The sequence below is a fragment of the Lactuca sativa genome, chromosome 2 (genome assembly GCF_002870075.4).
Source record: "Lactuca sativa cultivar Salinas chromosome 2, Lsat_Salinas_v11, whole genome shotgun sequence".
In the NCBI taxonomy this organism is placed as follows: domain Eukaryota; kingdom Viridiplantae; phylum Streptophyta; class Magnoliopsida; order Asterales; family Asteraceae; genus Lactuca; species Lactuca sativa.
This window is the reverse complement of record NC_056624.2, coordinates 169,789,436-169,816,622: the sequence shown is the minus strand read 5'-3', so window position 1 is coordinate 169,816,622 and position 27,187 is coordinate 169,789,436. Positions and strand designations below refer to the sequence as shown.

The window sequence follows — 27,187 nt, the reverse complement described above, 5'->3', positions numbered from 1 at the left end:
GAAGTTTATTAGTATTTGAAATTTGAAATAAATGAAAATTATGAGAAAATAAATTTAAAAAAAATATGCAAAAAAATAAATAAATTAAAATTACATGTTTATTAAAAAAATGAATTTGAAATTTGAAATTTGAAACTTATAATTAATATAGTCATTATGATAGATTTAATTTATGGAAACTAAATTAATGATATATTGGAAAATTAAAAATGAAGTAAATGACAAGTGGAAACTAAATATCTCTAAATTACCACAAATTGAAGGACATGTGACAAAAAGATTCTTATTTATTTGGATGGATTGGAGTTCTTCATAGGAGTTAGGACTCAATAATACAGTAAAAATGATATTTTTTTCATTCATCATAAATACACAAAAAGAAACTACCACAAAACACATTAATCATTTCACTTCTTCTCCCTTTCACCATGCCTCCTAAAACACTTCACACAACAATACTATGCAGTCCCGGCATCGGCCATTTAGTTCCAACATTATTATTTGGTCACCGTCTCGTCACCCAACACAACCTCCAAGTCACCATCCTCGCCGTCACCGCCACCACCCTAACAGCTCGATCCCAACTCCTCACTCCCTTCACCGACGATATCCACCTTCCGGTCGTCCAAATACCTGCTGCAGACATCTCTTCAGTTGTTTCTCCAGATGCCAAAGTCGTCACAAAGATTTGTGCCATGATGCGGGAAACAATACCCACCATCCGTACCATAATTTCCTCCATGGACCCTCGTCCCGACGTCTTTATTGCCGATATCTTTTCAACAGATTCTTGGGTTATCGCAGAAGAATTTGGGATGCCTAAGTATGTATTCATCACTAGTAACGCATGGTTCACCGGATTGTTCACTTACTCCCCGGTGCTAGATAAGAAAGTGGTAGGTCAATATGTTGACCAGACAAAGCCGTTTGAGATACCGGGCTGTAAACCGGTTAGACCGGAGGAAGTTGTGGATCCAATGCTGGATCGGGATGATGAAGACTATCGATTTTACTTAAACCAAGCAATTGGTGTGACTTTGGCAGATGGCATGTTAATAAACACATGGGAAAATCTGGAACCACAATCTCTTCACGCTCTCAGAAATAACGAGATTTTACGTTCCATGGTTAAAAACAAACCAGTTTACACAGTTGGGCCGATAACCAAAAACTACAAACCGGTCGGCTTGAAGAGTGAGGTGATTGAATGGCTTGACGAACAACCAGAAAGGTCAGTCATATACGTGTCTTTTGGAAGCGGTGGAACATTATCATCCGAGCAAATTACAGAGCTGGCTTGGGGATTGGAGCTGAGCCAACAAAGATTTGTTTGGGTTGTCCGACCACCTGCTGGACATATTAAAGATGGGTCTTTTTTCGAATTTGGTCATTCAGGTGAACTAAATGGGCAAGCAGATTATCTTCCAGAAGGGTTCTTGAACCGAACCAAGAAAATGGGTTTTGTTGTGCATTCATGGGCCCCACAGGTGGAGATTTTGAACCATGCGTCGATTGGGGGGTTTCTGACACATTGTGGATGGAACTCAACGTTAGAGAGCATTAGCAGTGGGGTAGCGATGATTGCATGGGCGTTGTATGCAGAATAGAGGATGAATGCAACGATGCTGACGGAGGAGCTGAAGGTGGCGGTGAGGCCGGAGGTGTTGCCGACGAAGAAAGTGGTAGGGAGGGAGGAGGTAGAGAAGATGGTGAGGTGTTTGATAGAGGGCGAAGAAGGAAAAGCGATAAGAAAGAAAGTAAAGAAGTTAAAGGAAGGCGTGGAGGAGGCAATGAGCGTAAATGGTTCGTCTTATATTTCTACATGTAAATTTGTCGAGGATTGTTGGTCACGAATTTAGCTGTCAATCTGAGCATGCCTTAAGCGACGGAAGCAATAAGTATGAATGGTTCGGATGTTACATTTGAGCATGTTGTATTCTTTGGCTACAAACTAGTTTTAAAGTTGCACATTTGTTATTTTAAAAGGTTTTTGTTTTGGATTTGATGTCGTGAAGATTTAATAACTATTTTGTCTTTAATGTATATTTCATTTTCAACTTTCTTTCATTTAATTTAATATATATTAGTAACGAATTTGAACTATCGGGTACTAATTTGGTAAAAATAATTTCAAAGGAAGGGCTCAAATGGTTATTTTTTTTATTCAAAGTTTGAAGATTTAGATTCATACCGTTAAAAATAACCAAATAGATTCATACCGTTAAAAATAACCAAATGAGGGGCTGTTTGTTAATCAATGGAATCACCTTCTGGAGATTGGGACGTAATTTGAATAAAGGATTTAACAGTGGGGGCATTTTAGTCATTTCATAAAATGACTTCAACTTAGGGCTCAGAAGCCCCCGTCTCTTACTCTCTTTTGTTTTGATGGGGTAGAGGATATGAATCGTTCCCAAAGGAGGTCACCAAGGAAGTCGATTATAGACGCGAAGGGGCAATCGGCGACCAGAAGGGAGCACGATGGTTCGTCGCTCGACTCGCAATCGGTGGCGGCCTCCGTCGTTCGACTAGACCGAAGAAGAAGGATCGAAGCAGCGAGGCGGCTGTGACCTCGGACTAGAAGAAAGAGACGTAGCAGCGGGGCTGCTCGTCTTCAGTCTTGGAAGGAGTTGCGAAGGAAAACGAGATGGCTGCGAGGCCTGATGGCGGTCGTCATCTCGCGAAGAAGATGGAGCGCCTCCGATGCCTGGAATTTGCCTTCGGTCGTCGACCGATCATGAAGAAAAAGGAGCGCCTCCGTTCTTTGACCGGTTGTGTAGAAGAACTAAGGTAGAAGTCAAAACGGGTCTTCAATTTCTGGACTGACCGAATAGAAGAAGATGAACGGAAGCAGCCATGGCTAGCAGGACAATCATCGATCATGGTAGCTAGGGCGTTTGGGTGGTTCTTCTTCAGCAGAAAAAAATGAACGGGATCAGCAACATGTATGGTTTTGATTGTTTTGATATAAAATCGATGCGGTTTTTGGAGTGTTTGGGTTTGATTGCTTGGCAGGAAGAAGGAAACACGAAGAAGAAATGGGCTACTGCCCTCTTGGTTGTTCTTGGCAGCAATCGAAGGAGGAGAAGAAGGAATAACAGAGGGGGATGTGGGTTTTAGTCTTCTTAGTGATCGGAATTGCAGCTTCACCTCCGGTGGTTTTCTTTCAACTGTTTTTCTTTCTCGTTGCAGGTAACAAACACGAAGGAACAAGCAATAGAGAGTAGTCTATGGTGGAGTGGTGTGTTGCACGATCTGTAGGTGGCTGAGAGGGGCTGAAGGATTGGGACTGCCGCCGCCGGCGAAGAATCGCCCTGCCGAAATCTTCTTCAGTGATTCTATAATGATGGGGGTTTTTGAAAAAAAAAAATCTGATTTTACAAAGATTTTAGTGGATTTTAATTGATTTGTTTTACAAATATTAGATTTTTAAGAGATATTTGATGTAAAATCAAATGGTTGGTTTATTTTATTTGTTTATTTATTTTATGATGAAATCTCTGATTCTCGATTCTTGTGCCATCGATCCTGACTCCATAATATTTTTATGAAGTTGTCTATAGATTGCCTTGGTTGTTGTGATTCCAGAAATCCGGACGGAATTCGATTCCGATATACCAAATTCCGTGAATTAGAGATGACTATTGACTTAGAGTCTTTCTTTTCTTTTCTTGGTGTTTCTGATTCTAGGTGTTACACTATGGTAGAGTGATGTGTTGCATGACGTGTAGGTGGCTGAGAGGGGCTGAAGGATTGGGATTGCCACCGCGGGCGAAAGATCACTGGCCCAAATCTTCTTTTTCACTGGTTCTACATAAGGGGTTTTTTGGATGGGTCAATTGTCAACTTAGGGGGGGGGGGGGGGGGGGTGGATTTAAATTGATTTGTTGTACAAAGATTAGATGTATAAGATATATTTGATGTAAAACCAAATGGTGTAATTTATTTGTTTATTTATTTTATGATGTAATTTTTGATTTACGGTTCTCGTGCCATCGATCCCGCCTCCATAATAATTTTATGAAATTGTCTGTTGATTGTTGATTGCCTTGCTGGTTGTGATTTCAGAAACGCAGAAGGAATTCAATTCCGATATACCAAACTCCGTGAATTAGTGTTTAAAGTTTTGCGATTAATTGGATCAATTTCGACAAATTTTGGTCGAGGTTAAAAATATTATAAAATTATAATAAAATAATAGATTAAAGTCTGAAGTCAAAAACATGTTCAAAAATAATTTACGAGGCTTGTAACTATCACAAATGAAGTAGTGCACGGTTTGTTCAGGAATATCAGATAATTATTGGTTTTTGTAACTTTAAAGAGATGTAACTTTCTCATATGACCTCCGTTTTCGACGATCTTTATATCCACTAAGTTAGGAGAACGTAATCTACTCAAATTTCTTATCCATAACTCTCAAATATTTTTAATGCAAAATTTTTATTTTTCACGTCACAAAGAGACTTAACTTTGGTTGGTTTTTGATTCAATCTTCATTAATAGACAATTTAAGCATTTTGGGATGTTCTAAAAGGAACTATAAATATAATATATATTTAATATACACTATAAACATAAAATTACACACAATTGGTTATTAATACATAGCGGTTCGCAGTGGTTTGACCGTCGAACGCTGACCAATTTTTACCAATTGTTACATTACTCCTTATTGAAAGAAATTCGTCCCGAAATTCAACGTGTAGATAAAAATATTATAAAACAATTGGTGATGATTTCTTTTCGCTTTATCCATACATGATCTTGTCTAAAGTCGATTTAAGCCGCATAGCTCTAGATTAGATAACCGATCCATTATATGACTTTACCACAAGTCACCCCTAAATAAGGAATATGGAATATGACCGAATCAAATATTTTAAAGATCATCGAGTTTTATATACATTTTAATCGCATTTACTTTCCCAATTATGAAGTATTCGCATGGTTTCCTAGCTCACTTCATTGAAACAGAGATAACAAGTGTGTCATCGGACAGACACTCCTTGAGATTTGACGTATGAAAAAGTGTCGTGCACATCGTTTAGTTTTCCAGATAACTTGATGTAAATATTAGGACCAAATTTTGTCTACAAATCTCGAAGGTCCTTTGAGTCGTGGTTTAACTTGATTTTGTTATCTAAGCCAAATTATTCTTCTAAAAGAGAAGACATTTTAAATCTTACACAGTCTCTGACTTGGAAGTCGATCAGCTTACATATTTTATTCATATAACTCTCTTGTAGTTTGTGGACAATCTGGAATCTTGTTCCTTTTCACACAATCTTTTATGTGATCTCTTGATTGAATCTTGGATAAAAATGCAGTGCATCACCTGCATGCTCTTTGTTGAGTTTCGTATCTCCAATCATTGTTCAACATATCTAGGGTTGACACTCTCGCCCGTATAAAGCTTCAAATGGTAATCTTCGCTTTCATGCATGTTCATCACTTCAATTTGTTCAAATCTAAGCACATTGGGTCATAACTTGGATGCATGGGACACTTTAACCTGTGAGCTTTATTGAAAACTATGCTCACATGGTCATTGTACTTAGGGGTGCAAATTTGGTTCATAAAGTATCGCGTCATGTCATCCCTGAGCTTGAAATGTTTATCCAGTCTTCATAGAGCTTCACGCACGAAGCTTTTCTCTCTTAGAATCTCGAGTAAAACTTTTTGAACTTGATATGTAAGTTTGAATGGATGGTCATAGATAATACATGTATTCAGCACGGTCTGGTACGTTCTTTTTGGCTCAGTACATTTGCTACCATGTAGATTTTATTACAATGTTAGCGAATATCACACATCATGATGCCAATAAATTTCTCATTTAAGTCATTCAACTAAAAGTATAGGCAAACCTCGTCTCAATTCACCTATGTGCACCTCAATTCATTATGTACATGTCGTTGTGTACGAACAAGTTTTATGTTCTTTCAAAAAGGTAGGATTGTTGCGTTACACCATAGTTGTTCCAACTTATGGAATACCATCTCTTTCATATCTTTCCAGTTGGACTTTGTTTCCTTTTGGTGTTAATGTAGTTGACAATTGGGCTACCATAATGAAGTTCCTGATGGAATCATTGGTAGTATCTAACATAAATTTTTTTTTGTTGTTAAAATTCCAACGTTCATTCCTTGGGAAAAAGTCTTCGCTTGAACTTCCACATTTAATCAAATCCTTCACGTTTGATTAAATGATGGTGAGTCGAGAAGTTCACAACAGTCCATCGTTTGATTTTTAGGGTAGGAATGAAATTTTAGGTTTTCTCCGGCTTGTCATTATAAATGACCATGGTTTTCTCGTGGGTAGATTTGGCCACACCATGGGCACAAAATGCCAAAAACAATCTCTATTTATCCCACAGTCGTCACGTCATGGTAGCCTAAGGCCACACCGTGGAGACTAGTCTGAACAAATCAAACGAGCTTAATCAATTTTCTTCTAATTTCAAGAGCTCCAAAGCTCAAATCTGATCATTTCCAAGGTCTTAATGTATAAAGTTTCTTACTTTATCCATTAGGAAGGTTCAAACCACAAAGATCTAGACTTTAAGTCTCAAAGGGACCTAAAAATGCATCTTTTTCAACTTAATCCATTAAGTCCAAGTCTCCAACCTTCAGATCTGAATCAACATGATGTTTAGATGGATAAACTTTCCAACTTTATCCATAATAGTATCTCAAGCTTTCAAGATCTAAACTTTAATACACCAAAATGGCCTAAATGACCAAAATAACTTGCATGGCTAAAAGGGAAGGCAAAAGATCAAAACATTCCTAGTCCACGAGGTCCAAGAAAATGTTTAAAACTGATCAAAAGGTGTTGGAGTCCATATCTAAAACATATAATGTTCTTGGGACCTTGGAGAGTAATAATGTTGCATTCTATATTTCCAGCTCTCATTCAAAACTCATTAAAATGGACCAAAACACCAAATACACTTAGATCCAAAGATGAAATGCAATAAAGCTTGGAACTTTATAACTTACAAAGGTCTAGAAGGTAGATGAAAGTTGAGATCTTCAATTGCCAAGCTTCAAGGATTAATATTGCATGAAAACATTGTTCTAAAACCACCAAAAACTCTAAAAATGGATGAGAGAGGACTGAGGAGGCTCAAATCTAGAAAATAGAGGCTAGGGGTTTCTCTTAAGAGGTTCTAGATATGATCGAGGCTAAGAAAACACCCTAAAACATGAATCCTTACCTTTAAACACCTTGAAAGCCCTGAAAATTTTGTGGGCTTTGGATTGTACAGCTCTCATATCATGAGAATATATTCCCACCTCGTGAGGATTCTCACGTCGTGAAAATTACTTCTCACCCCGTGAGAACGGGTTTTCACCCAATTTCACTCCAACTTCAAAGAGTCATAAATTCTTCGTTTCAAATCTGTTTTCAACGTTCTTTATATGAACACAAATGTATTGACGAGCCCCACAACCCTATCTAATTACTTTTGACTTAAAACACATCGAACTAAAACCATTAATTCATAAAAGAAGTTTGAAACATCATTTTCCCATTTTACCCTTTGACTCCAAGATAAAAACCTAGGCTTTAATCACTTATCCAACATTATCATCATCCAATAAGGTCTAAACCTCATTCCCTTGAATCTCAAGGCCTTTACTTGATCCATTTATTGTCCACATTAATCCTCAAATAAGAAACTTTTTGAAACAAGATGTTACATTTACGTCGAAACATTGAGCACCTTGAATTTATACCGACACATGCATAAAAATTAGTTTTTTTAAGTTAACGAATAAAATTTATTATATATTACCCGATTCATACTAGGAAACATACAAAAATTAAGCACAGAAACATAAAAATATTACGTTGAAACGTAGACAAACTCGAATTTAAACGAACACGTGGATAAAGAAAAAACAAGTAATTTTATTTTTTAAAATTAACGAATGAAAGTTTTGAATTCATGTTGAAAAGTTGATCTCTTTAAATGTATACCGACACATATATAAAAATAAGCACGTAAAAATAGTTTTTTGGTTAACGGGCGAAAGTTCTTAAAGAAAATCAAATTGTATATACCACAAATGATAAACACCAAAGTTTAGAAAATGGATGGTGTAAATTACATTTAAAAAGTTCAAAGTGAAATTTTAAAAAATAATTTGATGGAAAAGCCAAAAACTAATAAACATAAAATACTAGGCTATATTTTGTGCGTTGTTCAATTATAATTAAAATATTGAAAAATATATATTATTAAAATAAACATATTATTGTTTGTAACTGTAACATACACGTTCTGAAATCGTGTATTGTTATTATTTAAAGTGAATAAAATTGAGTGTTGAGTTCTAATGGATAGTTTTTACTAGAAAGTAAGTAAAACTATGCTTAGAATCATTCAGATATTGGAAGTCTTATGAGATTCCAATTAAAAGCCAAATAGTGAAATTTAGCAAAAATATAAAATTTGAAATAAGTAAAATTTTATTATTGAAAGTTGTAGATAATCTCGTTAGAAACATTTAGGTGAAAACCTCATCGAAATCCGAGTTATAACGAAGAAGTTATGACCAATCGAAGATCCGCGGCAAAACCGACACAGCGCCGAATGACGTAAAAAGTGAGTTATTGATAAACTACTTTTTAGCCTTAGTAATCTAAATGAAATTCGTAGTATTCGTTAAACCGAGAAGTTCGATAAAAAGAACGCCAAAATCTGACTTCACATGAGGAAGTTATGGTTTTTCGAATTTCAGCTTAGCAGTAGACAACTAAAAACTCGAATTTTAGATTGAGTGATTTTTAGCCGACACAACCTAAACGAAAATTGAAGGTCTCATCATTTGTAGTACAACGGTAAAAGGTCTGACGAAAACGGACGTCGGATGAAAAAGTTATGAATTTTTAACGGATTTTCCTGTCCTGTCTGTTAAAAATAATAATATTAAAATTAAATTCAAAATTAGCCGATGAAGTCTAAACGAAAGTTGTAGAGCATAATTTTAGCTACGCGTGCATATAAAGAACGTCAAAAACGAAGCCCATATGAGAACGTTATGGATTTTACAAGATTGGACACATTTCATTTAATTTTCGCATGAATAGTGTTGATCCACGTGGCATCTTCTGATTGGACCGCAGCCTCGCGTGGCACCCTCTGATTGGTCCGATGCCATGTCTGCCTCGTTTTTGACATCGTGACTCACCCTTGCCCAGATCCAACGCGTGTCGCGATGAGTTGTCCGAAGCAGCTTAGTCACCCGGTGACTCCTCGCATCTGAAGACGCCTGTCGCGTCCGAACCGAGCCACCTCGAGCCCTCGCATGCGTGCCGTCTGGTCCTCTCGCGAGCTGCCAGCTTCCCCTCCTCCCCTCGGCCGAAGACCTTCGCCTCCTATAAATAGGAGGGTGCGAACCCTCCCGGCTAAGGTTAGAAAATTCACACTTTTTCACTCCTAAACCCATTTTAAGCTATATCAACATCCCCCGAAGCCCCGATATTATTTTTAATGCTCGGAATATGTACCGAAGTGCCCGGAGAGCCCGAAAAATTATTCTTTTCGGTTTGAAGCTTTACCTTTTTAGAGCCCGTTTTTAGCTAATTCTCCCGGTTTTCAACGAATAAAGCCATATTTGGAGTCGATATGCTGCTCAAATTACTATTTTAACCCCCCGATTATTTTAAGGTGAGTTTAATATATAGGAACAATTGTATGTTATGTGTTATATGTGCTATGTTTCAGTGTTATTATTCCGGGTCATTTTCCCGGGTTATTTTTATTCGCTATTTTTAATAGCAAAGTTATACCTTTGACCATATGATCAGTGAAAGGACTTAGATTCACGGTGGTACTGGTATCTAGCCTCTGGCCATGTAGAACATGTCTCGTAAGAGAATGAATTCTATTCTATGGCACTAGCAGGAGGTTAAATAGGATTGGTGTGTAGCCTCTGACCATGTAGAGCATGACTCCGTAGGAGAATGACCTCTATTCTATGGTATTGGCAAATGGTTAGACAGGGCTATAAGCTTGAAATCTATCAAAATGTTAATCGGAAATTATATGTCTTCTGTGCCATTTGGGCCAAAGCTTTATTGATGCATATCAAGTATTGAAATCGTTATGTCTCATTGATCGTAAATCTTTGAATCAATTTTTGAGTTGATATTGAATGCCTGACATATTATACGCATATGCTATTGTCGTTCTTGTTCCTTTTTTGCTTCTGTCATATTGGTATATATAAGACATAAGATTATATTGTATCTATTTATTGAATTCACTAAGCGTTATCGTTTATCCCTCTCAATGTTAAACAATTGCAAGTGATGAGTATCCAATATAGTTTTATACTGCTGAAAGATTTAGAATAGTTAATACTATTTCTCTGTATTTTAATGTTCAGGTATGTATATGAATAGTAGATTCCTGGGTAGATATGTAATGTAATAAAACTTAGTCGGTTTGTATCCAATCTTTTGTAATCACTTTATCGATATAAAATATTGTTTTATAAATATGCATGTAGCATGTTTTGAGGAAGTAACTTAAGAATAATGTTGGAATAGTATGAAAGTTTGGGTCTTTCAGAAATACGAAAGTTGGGGTCTTTCAGTAACTATAAATTAATAAATTTTATACTAATTTGTTATAAAACATTCTAAGTATTTTAAATAAATGATAGCATTATGAAACATGGATGTACAGAATTATTTTCCTAATCAATTTATGTGTATCAAATAATAGATCTCATATTATTCTATTTAAAGCTGCATTATCTTAATAACTGCTACCCGTGAAAATAAAAACAAAACTCAATTTAGATAGACATATTTTATCCACATGTCATTTTATGAATTTTTCTATTTTATTAAATTCCACATAATATTTTAATATAATAATTACAATAAATGTAGTAATATATGGATATTACTTTCATTAATAAACTTACCTTTTAATTTCAAAATTTCCAAAATTAAAGCTCATTAGTATGTTTTCTTTATTTAAATTATTTTTTTTAATCTAAAAGATAAAAAAATTCAATATAATAACTCATTATTTTTCTTATTTTCTTAAAAATTCAAAGTTTTCAAATATTTTGAAATTTATATTTAACTTTTTTTTAAATTAACTTATTTAATACAAGGGTCTCACAACTACTCAGATATTATTTCAGTGAATATATTTGTATGTTGTGTGTAAATTTGGAATAACAATGTTGTTTTATATTTAACATCTATTTACACCTTTATTATTTTTAATAAATTTTAAAACTATCTTTTGATACGTGTTTTATATTTAAACTCTTAATTTTTTTTTTAAATTTAATTTAAACTATCAATATTGAGGAAATAAAATATTATTATAAAAAATAAATTTTAATCAACTTTTTTTTGTTAATTTGATATTTTTATTTAGATCTTCTATTAATTTTTTTTTAACTATTTAGAAAAAATAGGTTTTGAATATAGTAAAAAAAATTATGTTTTGAATTAAACATCATATTTAGATTAACATATTATATTGAGAATACATAATTAATATTGAAATTATAATAATATTAGATTTAATGTATTAATTTAAAAATAAGCTGAAAAGTTTGGGGTTTCAAATGAATGTGGTTGAAGAAAATATCTCTATTATCTATTATAATAAATGGAAATTTATTTTGACACATGTCAATCTTTCATGAGTTTTAACATTTATCATTTTGTGATATTTTTGAAATAAATGATACCCACATGTCATTTCTTTTTATTTTAAAATTAAAAAGTCACGTAATATTTATACTTATATATGTATAGTTTAAATGTAATAAATGTGATGGTAAATTGCAATTAATATCTTTTTTATTCCTTTTTTCAAAATTTTATTTTAAAAAATGGTTATTATTTACACTTTGATATTTAATCTTTTTTTAATCAACTCGTGTAATATACGAGTTTTACATCTAGTAAATATATATAGATAGACAGATAGAATTTCATAAAAGATCTTTATGATTACCTATGATCACAAACTTAGTCTTTCATACCTAAAAATATCAAAAGTAACGATGTGAGCAAAAAGGATCATTCATGCAAGGTTTGGAAAATACAGGGACCATGTTTATCGAAAGAAAATTAGCAATGACTAAGTTCGGGACATTTGGTAAACCATAATGACTATTTATATAATTTTATTTTTATTAATCGTATTAATAAAATTAATTAATATGAATTCATAAATGGAAAGTTATTATCTATATTAATATATATTAATTATTATTAATATATTAATAGAAATACAAATTCACAAATGGAAGGTTGTTATGTATATTAATAAATATAAATTTATATATTAATAAAATTAACTAATATGAGATGGCATTTGAATAAAAGAGAAAAAAATATAAAAATGATAAATGAGAAAAAAAATTCTAGAATTTTTACAAAATAACATATATCAAATTCAATGAAAAGTTAATATTTAGAAAAAATAACCTTTATTTATTAGGATAAAAAATATTCATATGTGTTAACTATTTTTGTCTTAGGTAAAAATGTTTATTTAAATTGTAGTTAACGGTAACTGTTTTAGTAACCACCGATGCAATATTTTGAAATCATACGAGAAAACCATGTCAAAAAGGCAAAAGTTGGACTAAAGTACGGAGGCAAACCACAAGACGAAAGCTGTAAATTACCCTTATAACATAAAAGTTATCTTTTTGGTGTTATTTTTATACGGATCGATTAAAACAAAATGTTAAATACGAATGATTAAACGGGAAGTTTATTAGTATATGAAATTTGAAATAAATGAAAATTATGAGAAAATAAATTAAAAAAACGTGCAAAAAATAAATAAATTAAAATTACGTGTTTATTAAAAAAATGAATTTGAAATTTGAAATTTGAAACTTATAATTAATATAGTCATTATGATAGATTGAATTTATGGAAACTAAATTAATGATATATTGGAAAATTAAAAATGAAGTAAATGACAAGTGGAAAATAAATATCTCTAAATTACCACAAATTGAAGGAGAGAGAATGACATGTGATAATAAGATTCTTATTTATTTGGATGGATTGGAGTTTTTCGTAGGAGTTAAGACTCAATAATACAGTAAAAAGGATATTTTTTTCATCCATCATAAATACACAAAAAGAAACTACCACAAAACGCATTAATCATTTCACTTCTTCTCCCTTTCACCATGCCTCCTAAAACATTTCACACAACAATACTATGCAGTCCCGACATCGGCCATTTAATTCCAGCATTATTATTTGGTCACCGTCTCGTCACCCACCACAACCTCCAAGTCACCATCCCTGCCGTCACCACCACCACCCCAACAGCCCAATCCCAACTCCTCACTCCCTTCACCGACGATATCCACCTTCTGGTCATCCAAATACCTGCTGCAGACATCTCTTCAGTTGTTTCTCCAGATGCCAAAGTCGTCACTAAGATTTGCGCCATGATACGGGAAACAATACCCACCATCCGTACCATAATTTCCTCCATGGACCCTTGTCCTTACGTCTTTATTGCCGATATCTTTTCAACAGATTCTTGGGTTATCGTTGAAGAATTTGGAATGCCTAAGTATGTATTCATCACTAGTAACGCATGGTTCACCGGATTGTTCATATACTCCCCGGTGCTAGATAAGAAAGTGGTAGGTCAATATGTTGACCAGACATAGCCGTTTGAGATACCGGGCTGTAAACCGGTCTGACCGGAGGAAGTTGTGGATCCAATGCTGGATCGGGATGATGAAGACAATTGATTTTACTTAAATCAAGCAATTGGTATGACTTTGGCAGATGGCATGTTAATAAACACATGGGAAAATCTGGAACCACAATCTCTTCACGCTCTCAGAAATAACGAGATTTTACGTTCCATGGTTAAAAACAAACCAGTTTACACAGTTGGGCCGATAACCAAAATCTACCAACCGGTCGGCTTGAAGAGTGAGGTGATTGAATGGCTTGACGAACAACCAGAAAGGTCAGTCATATACGTGTTTTTTGGAAGCGGTGGAACATTATCATCTGAGCAAATTACAGAGCTGGCTTGGGGATTGGCGCTGAGCCAACAAAGATTTGTTTGGGTCGTCCGACCACCTGCTGGACATATTAAAGATGGGTCTTTTTTCGAATCTGGTCATTCAGGTGAACTAAATGGGCAAGCAGATTATCTTCCAGAAGGGTTCTTGAACCGAACCAAGAAAATGGGTTTTGTTATGCATTCATGGGCCCCACAGGTGGAGATTTTGAACCATGCGTTGATTGGGGGGTTTCTGACACATTGTGGATGGAACTCAACGTTAGAGAGCATTGGCAGTGGGGTAACGATGATTGCATGGGTGTTGTATGCAGAACAGAGGATGAATGCAACGATGTTGACGGAGGAGCTGAAGGTGGCGGTGAGGCCGGAGGTGTTGCCGACGAAGAAATTCGTCAGGAGGGAGGAGGTAGAGAAGATGGTGAGGTGTTTGATAGAGGGCGAAGAAGGAAAAGCGATAAGAAAGAAAGTAAAGAAGTTAAAGGAAGGTGTGGAGGAGGCAATGAGCGTAAATGGTTCGTCTTATATTTCTACATGTAAATTTGTCGAGGATTGTTGGTCTTGAATTTAGCTGTCAATCTGTAACACCGTAAATTTCAAAATAATTTTTCGCATAATATAAAAACATATTCATTTAATTTTCATAAAAACATCATTGTTTGAAACTCCAATCCATGACATATAAAGAATCCCAATATCACATAACATAAAAATCTCGTGTGTGTGTACTGATCAAGCCGGCGCCTTCCCACGGTCATCACTAGTACCTGAAAAAAATAACACGAACACTGTAAGCACAAGGCTTAGTGAGTTCCCCGAAATACCACACATAACACATATTAGCCACTCGAGGCTATAACTCTGTGGGTCCGTGGACCCTACTCTGTGAACCCTCTGGTTCTAACTCTGTGAACCTTCCGGTTCCAACTCTATAAACATGCACAACATAAATCACATAGAATAATGCAGTACAACACATAACATACATATAGCATACAAATACTCTGTCACATAACTCTGATTACTTACTCAAGGTAAAGTATAGTGAGAAGACTCACCTCGCGTATCTCGATAACTCGCAAATCCTAGAAATCACTCGCACTCGATCCCCGAGCTATAATCCTCCTATAACACAATATATCTCTAATTAACACTTTCACAACTAAGGTTGACTACCCCTATCAAGTCAACACTGGTCAACTCTGGTCAACGGTCAACGGTCAACTCTGACCGGACTCGGCGAGTGCACTAGAGCGACTCGGCGAGTCTATACGTGTTCACTGACTCCCTAGGATCCTCTCTTGAAACGTCGAGTACTTCCCTGACTCGACGAGTTCCACCTGGCATGAATCGCGGGGCCACCACGACTCAACTCGCCGAGTCTCAAGAACAACTCGGCGAGTTCTAGCTTGACTCAATCCACCCGTCAACCCTCTCTGACTCTCCCTGACTCACTGAGTCAACCCCTTAACTCGGCAAGACCACTCGTTGAGTGGTTATGGACAATCTTCATGCTACTCGCCGAGTCTGTTCTTCGGACTCGGCGAGTCTATGCCATGCATAAACTCAAACTCACTCCTGAGGTCAGATCCGTTCCAATAACTCATAGATCCAGTCCTTCCAAGCACATACATCACGTAAAGTTACAATCTTGGTGCTCATGCAAAGGTCCAAAGGCCTTATTTGATGATATGGTCTCTAGAATGCGATTCTAAGCTCATGGCCTCCATTAACACTCATAAAGCTTGAGGGAAAAGAGTATCTGGACCTCTTTGGGTCCAGATCTAAAGCACCAACACAAGAAGAGGCCAATTACTCCATGGATCATTCCACAAAGAAACCCACAAATAGTCAAGGATTTTCCTCTTCTCTCTCACAAAACGCTCAAAGACTCTTTAGGGTTCTCTCTGGGGTTGGTGGCCGCAAATAACGGCCACAAGCCCCTTTAAATATGTCTCATACCCTGGAAATTAGGGTTTCATTAAACATCGTGGACTCGCCGAGTTTGGACGCGAACCCTTGCCCAAACCGCGATCATACTCGGCGAGCTTGAGCTCCAACTCGTCGAGTCTCCTTACAAATCATCAAAAATTATAAGAATAAATAATACCTGGGAATCCGCAATGTTACACAATCTGAGCATGCCTTAAGCGACAGAAGCAATCAGTATGAATGGTTCTGATGTTACATTTGAGCATGTTGTATTCTTTGGCTACAAACTAGTTTTAAAGTTGCACATTTGTTATTTTAAAAGGTTTTTGTTTTGGATTTTATGCCGTGAAGATTTAATAACTATTTTGTCTTTAATGTATATTTCATTTTCAACTTTCTTTCATTTAGTTTAATATATATTAGTAACGAATTTGAACTATCGGGTACTAATTTGGTAAAAATAATTTCAAAGGAAGGGCTCAAATGGTTATTTTTTTTATTCAAAGTTTGAAGATTTAGATTCATACTGTTAAAAATAACCAAATGAGGGGCTATTTGTTAATAAATGGAATCACATTTTGGAGATTGGGACCTAATTTGAATAAAGGATTTAACAGTGGGGGCATTTTAGTCATTTCATAAAATGACTTCAACTTAGGACTCAGAAGCCCTCGTCTCTTACGCCCCGCTCCTGAGTATCACTTAACGAAAGAAGAGAACGGAATTAAGAGGATTTGGAAGGAAAACACAGAAGTTTGGTTGCTCCCTAGTTTTTTTTAGAAGAGAAGAGAAGAAGAGAACGGATTTTAGAGGAATTGTATCGTTCCAAACTTTCCTCCCAAATTGGGAGGAATTGGAGAGAAAGAAACGCATGGAAGATAAAAGGTTAGCTTATGACGAAAATGCCCTTAGCCTGATGATAAAAGGATCCGTTCCTGTGTTGATCTCCTTGCCTTTTGTCTTCTTGTAACAACTGGTAGGCATCTTATTCTTATGCTGTTTTTTTTTTTGTTATTCTTCTGTTTGGAGATAACAAAACAGCTTCAAAGTAGTTGTTTTGGAGATATTCTGTTCTTGATCATCTTCCATGTCTTTTGTTTTTGGTTATTCTTCTGTACATAATTTCTTCTTAATTATAAGCAACAACCGTTTTCATATTTCAAGTAAAAAGGGTAAAATTGGAAATAAATATCACCAAATGACTATACCAGCAAATTTGTTTTTACTAAATAGATATCAGCAAATGGGCAGAAATATATAAAAAGAAAGATAACAGATGTGTAGAAAGAAAGATAACAGGTGTTTTTCCTTTTTGTGGATTCACTTAAGCAATTAAGAAACTATAAATTGGTTTTTCGAAAAGTCCAGTTAACTAAAAGTATGTAAAAACAAAAACACACACATATTGTTAACAAATAAGTCTTAAATTCAATATTAAAATTTAATTTTTTTTACATGTTTAAGTACTTACTGTTTGTTGTAGATGTATAATCGGATTTAATTTTATTTTTTGGTATTTTGATTTCAAATAGACAAGAAGAATGTGATCTAGATTTTTGTGGGGTTGTAAACACTTAAAATATTTACTTAATAACATGAAGGGTATAATTGTCTTTTTTTATTTTCTTTTCTTTTCCTTTTAACTCGGAAGCACCTAAAATGAATACTTTCTTTTCCTTTCTTTTAATCTCGGGAGCACCGAATACTTTATCCTTTCCGTTCCCTTTCCTTTCTTTTCCTCCTTGTTCTTCCTTTCTTTTCTTTTCTTTCCTTCAATGAACTCACGAGCAGGGTGTTACTCTCTTTTGTTTTGATGGGGTAGAGGATATGAATCGTTCCCAAAGGAGGTCACCAAGGAAGTCGATTATAGACGCGAAGGGGCAATCGGCGACCAGAAGGGAGCACGATGGTTCGTCGCTCGACTCGCAATCGGTGGCGGCCTCCGTCGTTCGACTAGACCGCAGAAGAAGGATCGAAGCAGCGAGGCGGCTGTGACCTCGGACTAGAAGAAAGAGACGAAGCAGCGGGGCTGCTCGTCTTCAGTCTTGGAAGGAGTTGCGAAGGAAAACGAGATGGCTGCGAGGCCTGATGGCGGTCGTCATCTCGCGAAGAAGATGGAGCGCCTCCGATGCCTGGAATTTGCCTTCGGTCGTCGACCGATCATGAAGAAAAAGGAGCGCCTCCGTTCTTTGACCGGTTGTGTAGAAGAACTAAGGTAGAAGTAAAAACGGGTCTTCAATTTTTGGACTGACCGAATAGAAGAAGATGAACGGAAGCAGCCATGGCTAGCAGGACAGTCATCGATCATGGTAGCTAGGGCGTTTGGGTGGTTCTTCTTCAGCAGAAAAAAATGAACGGGATCAGCAACATGTATGGTTTTGATTGTGTTGATATAAAATCGATGCGGTTTTTGAAGTGTTTGGGTTTGATTGCTTGGCAGGAAGATGGAAACACGAAGAAGAAATGGGCTACTGCCCTCTTGGTTGTTCTTGGCAGCAATCGAAGGAGGAGAAGAAGGAATAACAGAGGGGGATGTGGGTTTTAGTCTTCTTAGTGATCGGAATTGCAGCTTCACCTCCGGTGGTTTTCTTTCAACTGTTTTTCTTTCTCGTTGCAGGTAACAAACACGAAGGAACAAGCAATAGAGAGTAAGAGTAGTCTATGGTGGAGTGGTGTGTTGCACGATCTGTAGGTGGCTGAGAGGGGCTGAAGGATTGGGACTGCCACCGCCGGCGAAGAATCGCCTGCTCAAATCTTCTTCACTGATTCTATAACGAGGGGGGTTTTTGAAAAAAAAAAAATTTGATTTTACAAGATTTTAGTGGATTTTAATTGATTTGTTTTACAAAGATTAGATTTTTAAAAGATATTTGATGTAAAATCAAATGGTGTTTTTTATTTGTTTATTTATTTTATGATGCAATTTCTGATTGCCTTGGTCGGTGTGATTTAAAAAATGTGGACGGAATTCGATTCGATATATCAAATTCCGCAAATTAGAGTTGACTATTGACTTGGAGTTTTTTTTTTTTGTCTTTCTGATTCTGGGTGTTCCGTTGACTATTGACTTGGAGCTTTTTTTTTTTTGTCTTTCTGGTGTTCCCCTATGGTAGAGTGATGTGTTGCATGATCTGTAGGTGGTTGAGAGTAGGTGGCTGAGAGGGGCTGAAAGATTGGGATCAATTGTCAACTTGGGGGGGGGGGGGGGGGGGGGGGGGTTGGATTTAAATGGATTTGTTGTGGGAAGATTAGATGTTTAAGAGATATTTGATGTAAAACCAAATGGTGTATTTTATTTGTTTATTTTCTTTATGATGTAATTTTTGATTCACAGTTCTCGTGCCATCGATCCCGCCTCCATAATATTTTTATGAAATTGTCTGTTGATTGTTGATTGCCCTGGTGGTTGTGATTTCAGAAACGCGGACAGAGTTCAATTCCGATATACCAAACTTCGTGAATTAGTGTTTAAAGTTCCGTGATTAATTGGATCAATTTCGACAAATTTTGGTCGAGGTTAAAAATATTAAAAAATTATAATAAAATAATAGATTATAGTCTGAAGTCAAAAACATGTTCAAAAATAATTTATGAGGCTTGTAACTATCACAAATGAAGTAGTGCACGGTTTGTTCAGGAATATCAGATAAATATTGGTTATTGTAAGTTTAAAGAGATGTAACTTTCTCATACGACCTTTGTTTTGGACGATCTTTATATCCACGAAGCCAGGAGAACGTTATCTACTCAAATTTCTTATCCATAACTCTCAACTATTTTTAATGCAAAATTTTTATTTTTAACGCCACAAAGAGACTTAATTTTGGTTGGTTTTTGATTCAATCTTTCATCGATAGACAATTTAAGCAGTTTGGGATGTTCTAAAAGGAATTATAAATATAATATATTTAATATACACTATAAAAATAAAATTACACACAATTGGTTATTAATACATAACGGTTCGCGGTGGTTTGACCGTCGAACGCTGACCAATTTTTACCAATTGTTACATTACTCCTTATTGAAAGAAATTCGTCCCGAAATTCAACGTGTAGATAAAAATAATATAAAACAATTGGTGATGATTTCTTTTCGTTTGATCTATACATGATCTTGTCTAAAGTCGATTTAAGCCGCGTAGCTCTAGATTAGATAACCGATCCATTATATGACTTTACCACAAGTCACCACTAAGTAAGGAATATGGAATACGATCGAATCAAATATTTTAACATTCATCGAATTTTATATACAATTTAATCGCGTGTACTTTCCTAATTATGAAATATTCACATAGTTTCCTAGCTCACTTCATTGAAACAGAGATAACAAGTGTGTCATCGGACGGGCACTCCTTGAGATTTGACGTATGAAAAAGTGTCGTGCACATCGTTTAGTTTTCCAGATAACTTGATGTAAATATTAGGACCAAATTTTGTCTTCAAATCTCGAAGGTCCTTTGAGTCGTGGTTTAACTTGACTCGTTATCTGAGCCAAATTATTCTTCTAAAAGAGAAGACATTTTAAATCTTACACAGTCTCTGACTTGGAAGTCTATAGGCTTACATCTTTTATTCACATAACTCTATTGTCGTTTGTGTATAATCTGAAATCTTTTTCCAGTTCACACAATCTTTTCCGTGATCTCTTGATTGAATTTTGGATCAAAATCTAGCGCATCACCTGCATGCTCTTTGTTCACTTTCGTATCTCCAATCATTGTTTAACACATCTAGGGTTGACACTCTCACCCATATAAGGCTTCAAATGGTAATCTTTGATTTCATGCATGTTCATCACTTCAATTCTTTCAAATCTAAGCACATTAGGTCATTGCATCGATGAATAGGACCATTTAACCTGTGAGCTTTATTCAAAACTATGCTTACGTGTTCACTGTACGTAGGAGTACAAATTTTGCTCATAAAGTATCGCGTCCCGTCATCCATGAGCTTGACATGTTTATCTAGTCTTCACAGAGCTTCACTCACAAAGCTTTTCTCTCTTAGAATCTCGAGTAAAACGTTTCGAACTTGATATGTAAGTTTGAATGGACGGTCATAGATAATACTTGTACTCAGTAGGGTCTAGTACGTTCTTTTCGGCTCAAGATATTTTCTAACATGTAAATCTTATTACAATGTTAACGAATCTCACACATCATGATGACAATAAATTTCTCATTTATGTCATTCAACCAATAGTAGAGGCAAACCTCATCTCAATGCACCTATGTGCACCTTAATCCATTATGTACATGTCGTTGTGTACGAACAGGTTTTCTGTTCTTTCAAAAAGGTAGGATTGGTGCATAACACCATAGTTGTTCCAACTTATGGAATACAATCTTTTGCTTATCTTTCCAGTTGGACTTTGTTTTGTTTTGGTGTTAATGTAGTTGATAGTTGGGCTACCATAATGAAGTTCCCGATAGAATCATTGGTAGTAGCCAACATAAATTCTTTTGTTGTTAAAATTCCAGTGTTCATTCCTTGAGAAGAAATCTTCACTTAAACTTCCACATTTGATCAAATCCTTCACATTTGATTAAATTCTTCACATTGGATTAAATCTTGGTCTGCCGAAAAGTTCACAACAGTCCATCGTTTGATTTTTTTTAGGTAGGAATGAAATTTTAGGTTTTCTCAGGCTTTTCATCATAAATAACCATGGTTTTCTCATAGGTTGATTTGGCCACACCGCGGGCACAACATGCCAAAATAATCTCTAATTATCTGCCAGTCGCCATGTCGTGCCAGCCTAAGGCCACACCGTGGAGACTAGTCTGAACAAATCAAATGAACTTAATCCATTTTCTTCTAATTTTAAGAGCTCCAAAGCTCAAATCTAATCCTTTCCAAGATCTTAATGGATAAATTTTCTTACTTTATCCATTAGGAACGTTCAAACTGAGAGAACAAAATAGATCGGATGCGCGTCGACAAGGATTGAGAACTCAAACCTTAATGAATGCTTAAGATCAATGTCTGCTTGCTAATAAATGTTCTAGTCAAGACTAGAAAGACCAGTCAAGTCTTAGTTAATATATTCAACAAATGATCAAGTCATAAATGAAGAATGAGAACAAATGTTCAAGGTAAATCTAATAAATGAAGAACAAGAAGGATGTTTGAAAGAGATTTGAAATAACTTAGTAAAAGCTAAAAGTTGAGTGAATGATACGTTGATGACTTTGCATTGAAAGCTCCTATAAATAGGAGTGAATGTTACAGTGAATGAACTAGAAAACTTACATAGAACCGGAAAATAGAAATGTTTCTGACATTCTGATTGTCTAATATTACAAAAGACTAAGTCCTATGAAACGTCACATCAATACAAAGACAAATTTAATAAATGTACAAAGACAAAATATCGTGACTCCGGATCAACATCTATTCTGGACTTGAGAATCATTCCAGAATGCCTTCAGCTTCTCATCTTCTACTCTTCTAGTCCGGACAGATTCTGGACCACTCTTCACATTTGACTCTGGACCATTTGTTTTGGAACACAAGTACTTCGGAATTCAGACTTAGGATTGCTAGAGGTTCACTTTCAGGTTCCATCAATCTCCCCCTAAGTGAACTTAGCAATCCATTCAATTTTACTACTTCTTCCTTGATGAATGTGTAAGCTCGAAAAAACCATTCTATGACTTTAATGTACCAAGTCAGTTGACTTACAAACTTTGCTTTGACCTTTTCCGGAGCTTTAGACTTTGATGCGTGATAGATGAACTTCTGAAGTGCTTTGGTTGGGACCAGGTGTTTATCAAGGACACGAAAAAGTCCTTGTTTGTCTTCTTGGTATTGTAGACAAACCCTATAACCAGGTCATCGATTGGACCATCTTCAAGTAATTCAGCTTTTGGAAGAACAAAGGTGATCTTCACAACGAAGTCTTCAGTACCGTAGAGATGAGCCAGCTCATAGTTGCATCTGCAGAATTTTGCGACGTAATCTTTTAGGAAGCTTAGAGCAGCATGAAAGGCACCCATGCTGATATTGTTGTTTTGCATTCCTCTAAAGTGAGCAGCCAGAGTCAGAATGTCGTTCAGATTCATCGAAGGGAAGTCCGCATTAGTAATGGTTCGGTAGGTAGGCTTGTTCTGGAAGACGTGAAATCGAAATAGTGGGCAGTTGAGTTTGGATTTCACTAGGATTTTTCTTGCAGATCCGTGGACTTTGGTGATTCTTTTTCTAGTCCATATTTCCTTAAACGGTTGAGCATTCTTGGAGTAGATTTTTTCAAGCCTTTCTCTTTCGGTCTAGAGGATCACTTCTGGATCGTCATTTGGGTGAAGAGGAGCAAATTTGATGTAGTACTTGCTGTATGGAGAGAGAGGAAGATAGAGCTATTCAGAATCATTGGTGGGAACATCTTAGAACAAGCATGGAACAATTTCGTGATCACAGAGTATGCCTTCTCGGCAAAGAGGAGATATCCCACACATCGGATCAGGATTTTCCATAAGATCTTGGATCCGAATGTTGTCCTCTAATGCCTTGTTGATTTCCTCCTGAGACCATCCTTGTTTTTGCTTGAGAGGATGTCCGGAGTGGAAGGCTTGTTGTTCAGCAGTCATTGGCGTTTTGCCTTTGTCTCTTTTCAGTGCGGCCATGACGACACGCATATTTTCATCCACCACATATTCCAGAGTGGGGTTCAGAAGAGGATCTTCCAGAATGTCAGCGGGGATCAGGAGAGGAGAGCCCTGGTCAATGGCAACAATTTTCAGAGCCGAAATAGGTGGGAGCATAGAAGGAGTGGCTCAGAAGGCTTGAGCTGTGAGGAAAGATCTGGCTTTGGCCATTTGAATAGCCCTTTGAAGAACGTCTGGTAAAGAGGATGGCCAAGAGGTTGCGGACCATATCCTCTTCTCTTCCTCAGTCAATGCCTTTGGGAATTGCTTCTTCATCACTGTCTTCTTCATCATCAGAGGAATTTCCTAGAAGTCCGGACACCACTTGGACTTCATTGCCGGAATTCAAGTATTCATCTCGGAGTGTGAACTCCGAGGCAGGTTTCCATGGTTGGCTTGGACCTTCTCCCCTCTTGCATTGGGAAACCTCCAGATCCGTGCAAGCATGAGTGATTCCTTCATGCCATCGAATTTTTTAAACACTTTTTGAAGACCAGTGTTGAGTTTTTTGGTGAGAGCATCATAAGCTTCAGAGGTGGGTGCTTAAGCATCAAGGTGATCGAACAGATGCCCCAGGACCGCGAACATCTCATCAAACTTTCGATTCAGAACATCGACAATGTTCCAAGTGGATCGAATCAGTTTGATGAGGACTTGTTGAATGATGAGATTCATCTTGTCCTTCTTCTTTATCTCCTTCTCCAATCTTTGGATTTGTTTCTCATGACGCACATGTGTCTGCTTAATAAGGTCTTTGGTAGCAGACACCAAGTCGTCATGGACTTTGAGCATAGAGGTAATGGTGTCATGATAGTGTTCAACCGAAGCATCATATTTGGCTTCAACTTCCTCAAGTGAATGATTGAGTCGGATAGAGATTAGTTGATCTAGTTGGGCTTCACGTTCCGCAACTGAAGGTTCGGACTATTATAAGAGAGATTGAAGGATGGCATCCAGTTTGGAATCAAGTCCAGAAATCTTTTGATCCACCCTTTTGTTGAGCTCTGTTACAGATTTTTCGATTGAGGAGACCTTCTTCATAGTATCCGAGACATTGGTTTGGATTTCAAGGAGAGCAAAAGGATCAATGTAATCACCAACTGAGGATTCGGAGTCAGAGTCGGAGTTGTGAGGTGTAGCTTGTTGTGATGAAGTATATGTGGATGGACCAAACTTAGTTTTGGCATCATCTTCTTGTAGCTTGGAGTGGGAACCACCATCTGGAGTGGTTGAAGAAGATGATCTGAAGTCAAAAGTAGACATGGAGGTTGATGGCTTGGATTGAAGACGGATGGACGACATGAACTTGGGGTCTGGAACAGATTTGCCTTCATCAGTGAGCATTATTTCTTCAGAAAGTTCTTCATCCGGATCAGTTTGGAAGATGTTGGTGTGAGTGGTGATTGGTGGTTGTTCTGAAGCTAGTTCTCTATCAGCATCATCGTCTGTAGGAGGAACATAGGGAAGGCTGCTTTGATGAGCTCTGTTGTACATTGAAGTAAGAGTGGCCTCCACTTGAGCTCGTGTCAAATCCGAATGTCTGGAAACTGCCCTGTTTATATAATCTTCCCATTTGGGATCATTAGCACCTGGTCATCCTGTACACCATTCAGGTATCAGACCAGTTGAGGCATCCGGAGTCAGAGACACTGCTCCGGCTCCGGAATGCTTAGGTTCCGGAGTGTGTACGTGTGTGAGAATCGATAGGGATATCAAATGAGACTGTGGGTGTGTTGCAGCGGGGTGCAAGGAACTATGTTCAACACCGACGTCACCTTTTTGGGAAGGTGAGTGTGGATTATGTGGAGACTCCCCGTGAGTGTGTGCATATGATGTTGAAACATTGAGAGGTACCTCAGATGAGTGGGCTTGTGGGGAGTTCAAACGGCCAGAGTCAGCCTGAGTTGCATGAGCATCTTCCTTTGGAGAGGAAGAGCCCATTTTGGGTCTATTTTGAGGCTTTGGCTTCATGGGAGACCCTTTCCGTTTGGCGGATTTCTTAATCTTGGATCCGGACATGGAAGGATTGTCCTTTTCTGAAACAAGCTCAACGGAGACTGGGGCAAGTTGTGTTGGGTCAAACACAACCGAAGTCTCCAGATGATGTTTCAAAAAAATGGATTCAGAAGGAATTGAGGCCATCATATGGTCTAGAAGTAATCTAACCGGACCAAATAAGGATTGGTCCTAGATTCTATAAGCCTTGACAACTTTAAAGGTTGGATGATTCAGGAATGTCTAGTGAGAGGAACAAAGATTGGATGATTCGTGATAAAATCGATCATAACACGAACAGATTCATCACAATCTTCGGGATTTAGGGAATATAGTTGTGTCGTGTCCCTTAGAAACGGTTCAAGGGATGTTGATGATGAAGAACCTTTTGATAATTTCTTCTTGGCAATGGGCTTCTTGGGAGTTAAGGCGGTTGGAGCAGTTTTTGGTGGTGAAGAATGGGAAGCCATTGTTGCAGAGTTATGAATGCTTGATGAACACAAAGAACATAGGGAGAATTTAAGGGTTTTGGAAGTATTGGGCGCGTAAAGAGGTAAAAGGGGGTTTAATTGGTATTTATAGGTAAGGGAAGTGGGTCGGGTCAGTGGAGGTAATGATGAGGATCCGAAACGGGTTGCATTAAATGAATAACTGTTTTTGCGGGTTGAGTTGACCTGTGAAGGGAGAGGTTACGTTATTTGTAGCTTGAAATAGAAAACCCTAGACGGCGATTCGATGGTTGCTTTAAGGAGGCACGCAATCGTGGCACGAAATTCGAGGAAGATAGGATAAGGATCTTCTTAAAAAGTAACCGTTGCAAAAACGTTTCGCCTTATTAACCTTTGGAATTCCGAATGAGCGATACCGGACAGTGTGTGATCCGAAGGATAAAGAGTTGTTCTACGGAACATGGTTGTTTTGAAAAGTGATCCGGAATGAGAAATAATTCGGAGCGAGTTTTCATTCCGGAGTCAAAAATTCAGTGCGATTTCGGAAAAGGTTTGTGATTCCGGAGTAAAATTTAGTGCGATTCTGGAAAAGGTTTGTGATTCCGGAGTAAAATTTCCAGAACAATTATTTTCAATAATTTCCGGAGTGAATTTGAAAAGGTTTCTGGCACACGATTTGGTAAGCATTCTAGAGTGAGATTTGAGAAAACTTCCGGAGTGAATTTTGGAATTCTGAAGTGCAGAATGCAATACCTTTCCGGAGTGGAATTCATGGATGCCATTATGAAGTATATTCCGAAATGAAAATTCGAGCACTATGACAATGTGGGCTTTGAATAACAAATAATCAGGATGAACTTTACAACTTAAAACTCATATGAAAGTCAGAAATAAAGATATGTAAAATAATCATATGTATTCCGAGAGAATGTAGTTCCGAGATAAAAGGTTTTGAGATTGGAGCTAATTTTCTTTCTAATACGTCTATCAAAGAGAACAAGTCTCTTGAAAGAACTGAGGATCTGATATCATCATACCCATCTTAATCAGAAAACCATTGAATTTGGTCTCATCTAATGCCTTAGTAAAGACATCAGCAAT

The 27,187-nt window shown here is 36.8% G+C and overlaps 2 long non-coding RNA genes and 2 pseudogenes across 2 annotated transcripts; all 4 read left to right on the top strand.

Annotated features, from left to right (window-relative positions):
• The first annotated feature begins 280 nt into the window (after positions 1–280).
• LOC111908238 (anthocyanidin 3-O-glucosyltransferase 5-like) lies at positions 281–1,859 on the top strand (annotated as a pseudogene).
• A 289-nt stretch (positions 1,860–2,148) lies between these two features.
• Positions 2,149–3,522, top strand: LOC111908242 (uncharacterized). The gene is made up of 2 exons (XR_002855804.3): positions 2,149–3,109; positions 3,193–3,522. It is a non-coding gene; the product is annotated as an uncharacterized LOC111908242 (long non-coding RNA).
• Positions 3,523–13,202: 9,680 nt separating this feature from the next.
• LOC111908235 (anthocyanidin 3-O-glucosyltransferase 5-like) lies at positions 13,203–14,627 on the top strand (annotated as a pseudogene).
• Positions 14,628–17,680: 3,053 nt separating this feature from the next.
• On the top strand, positions 17,681–19,357 carry LOC122196497 (uncharacterized). Its single transcript, XR_006188279.2, has 2 exons — positions 17,681–18,364; positions 18,435–19,357. It is a non-coding gene; the product is annotated as an uncharacterized LOC122196497 (long non-coding RNA).
• Positions 19,358–27,187: the final 7,830 nt, after the last annotated feature.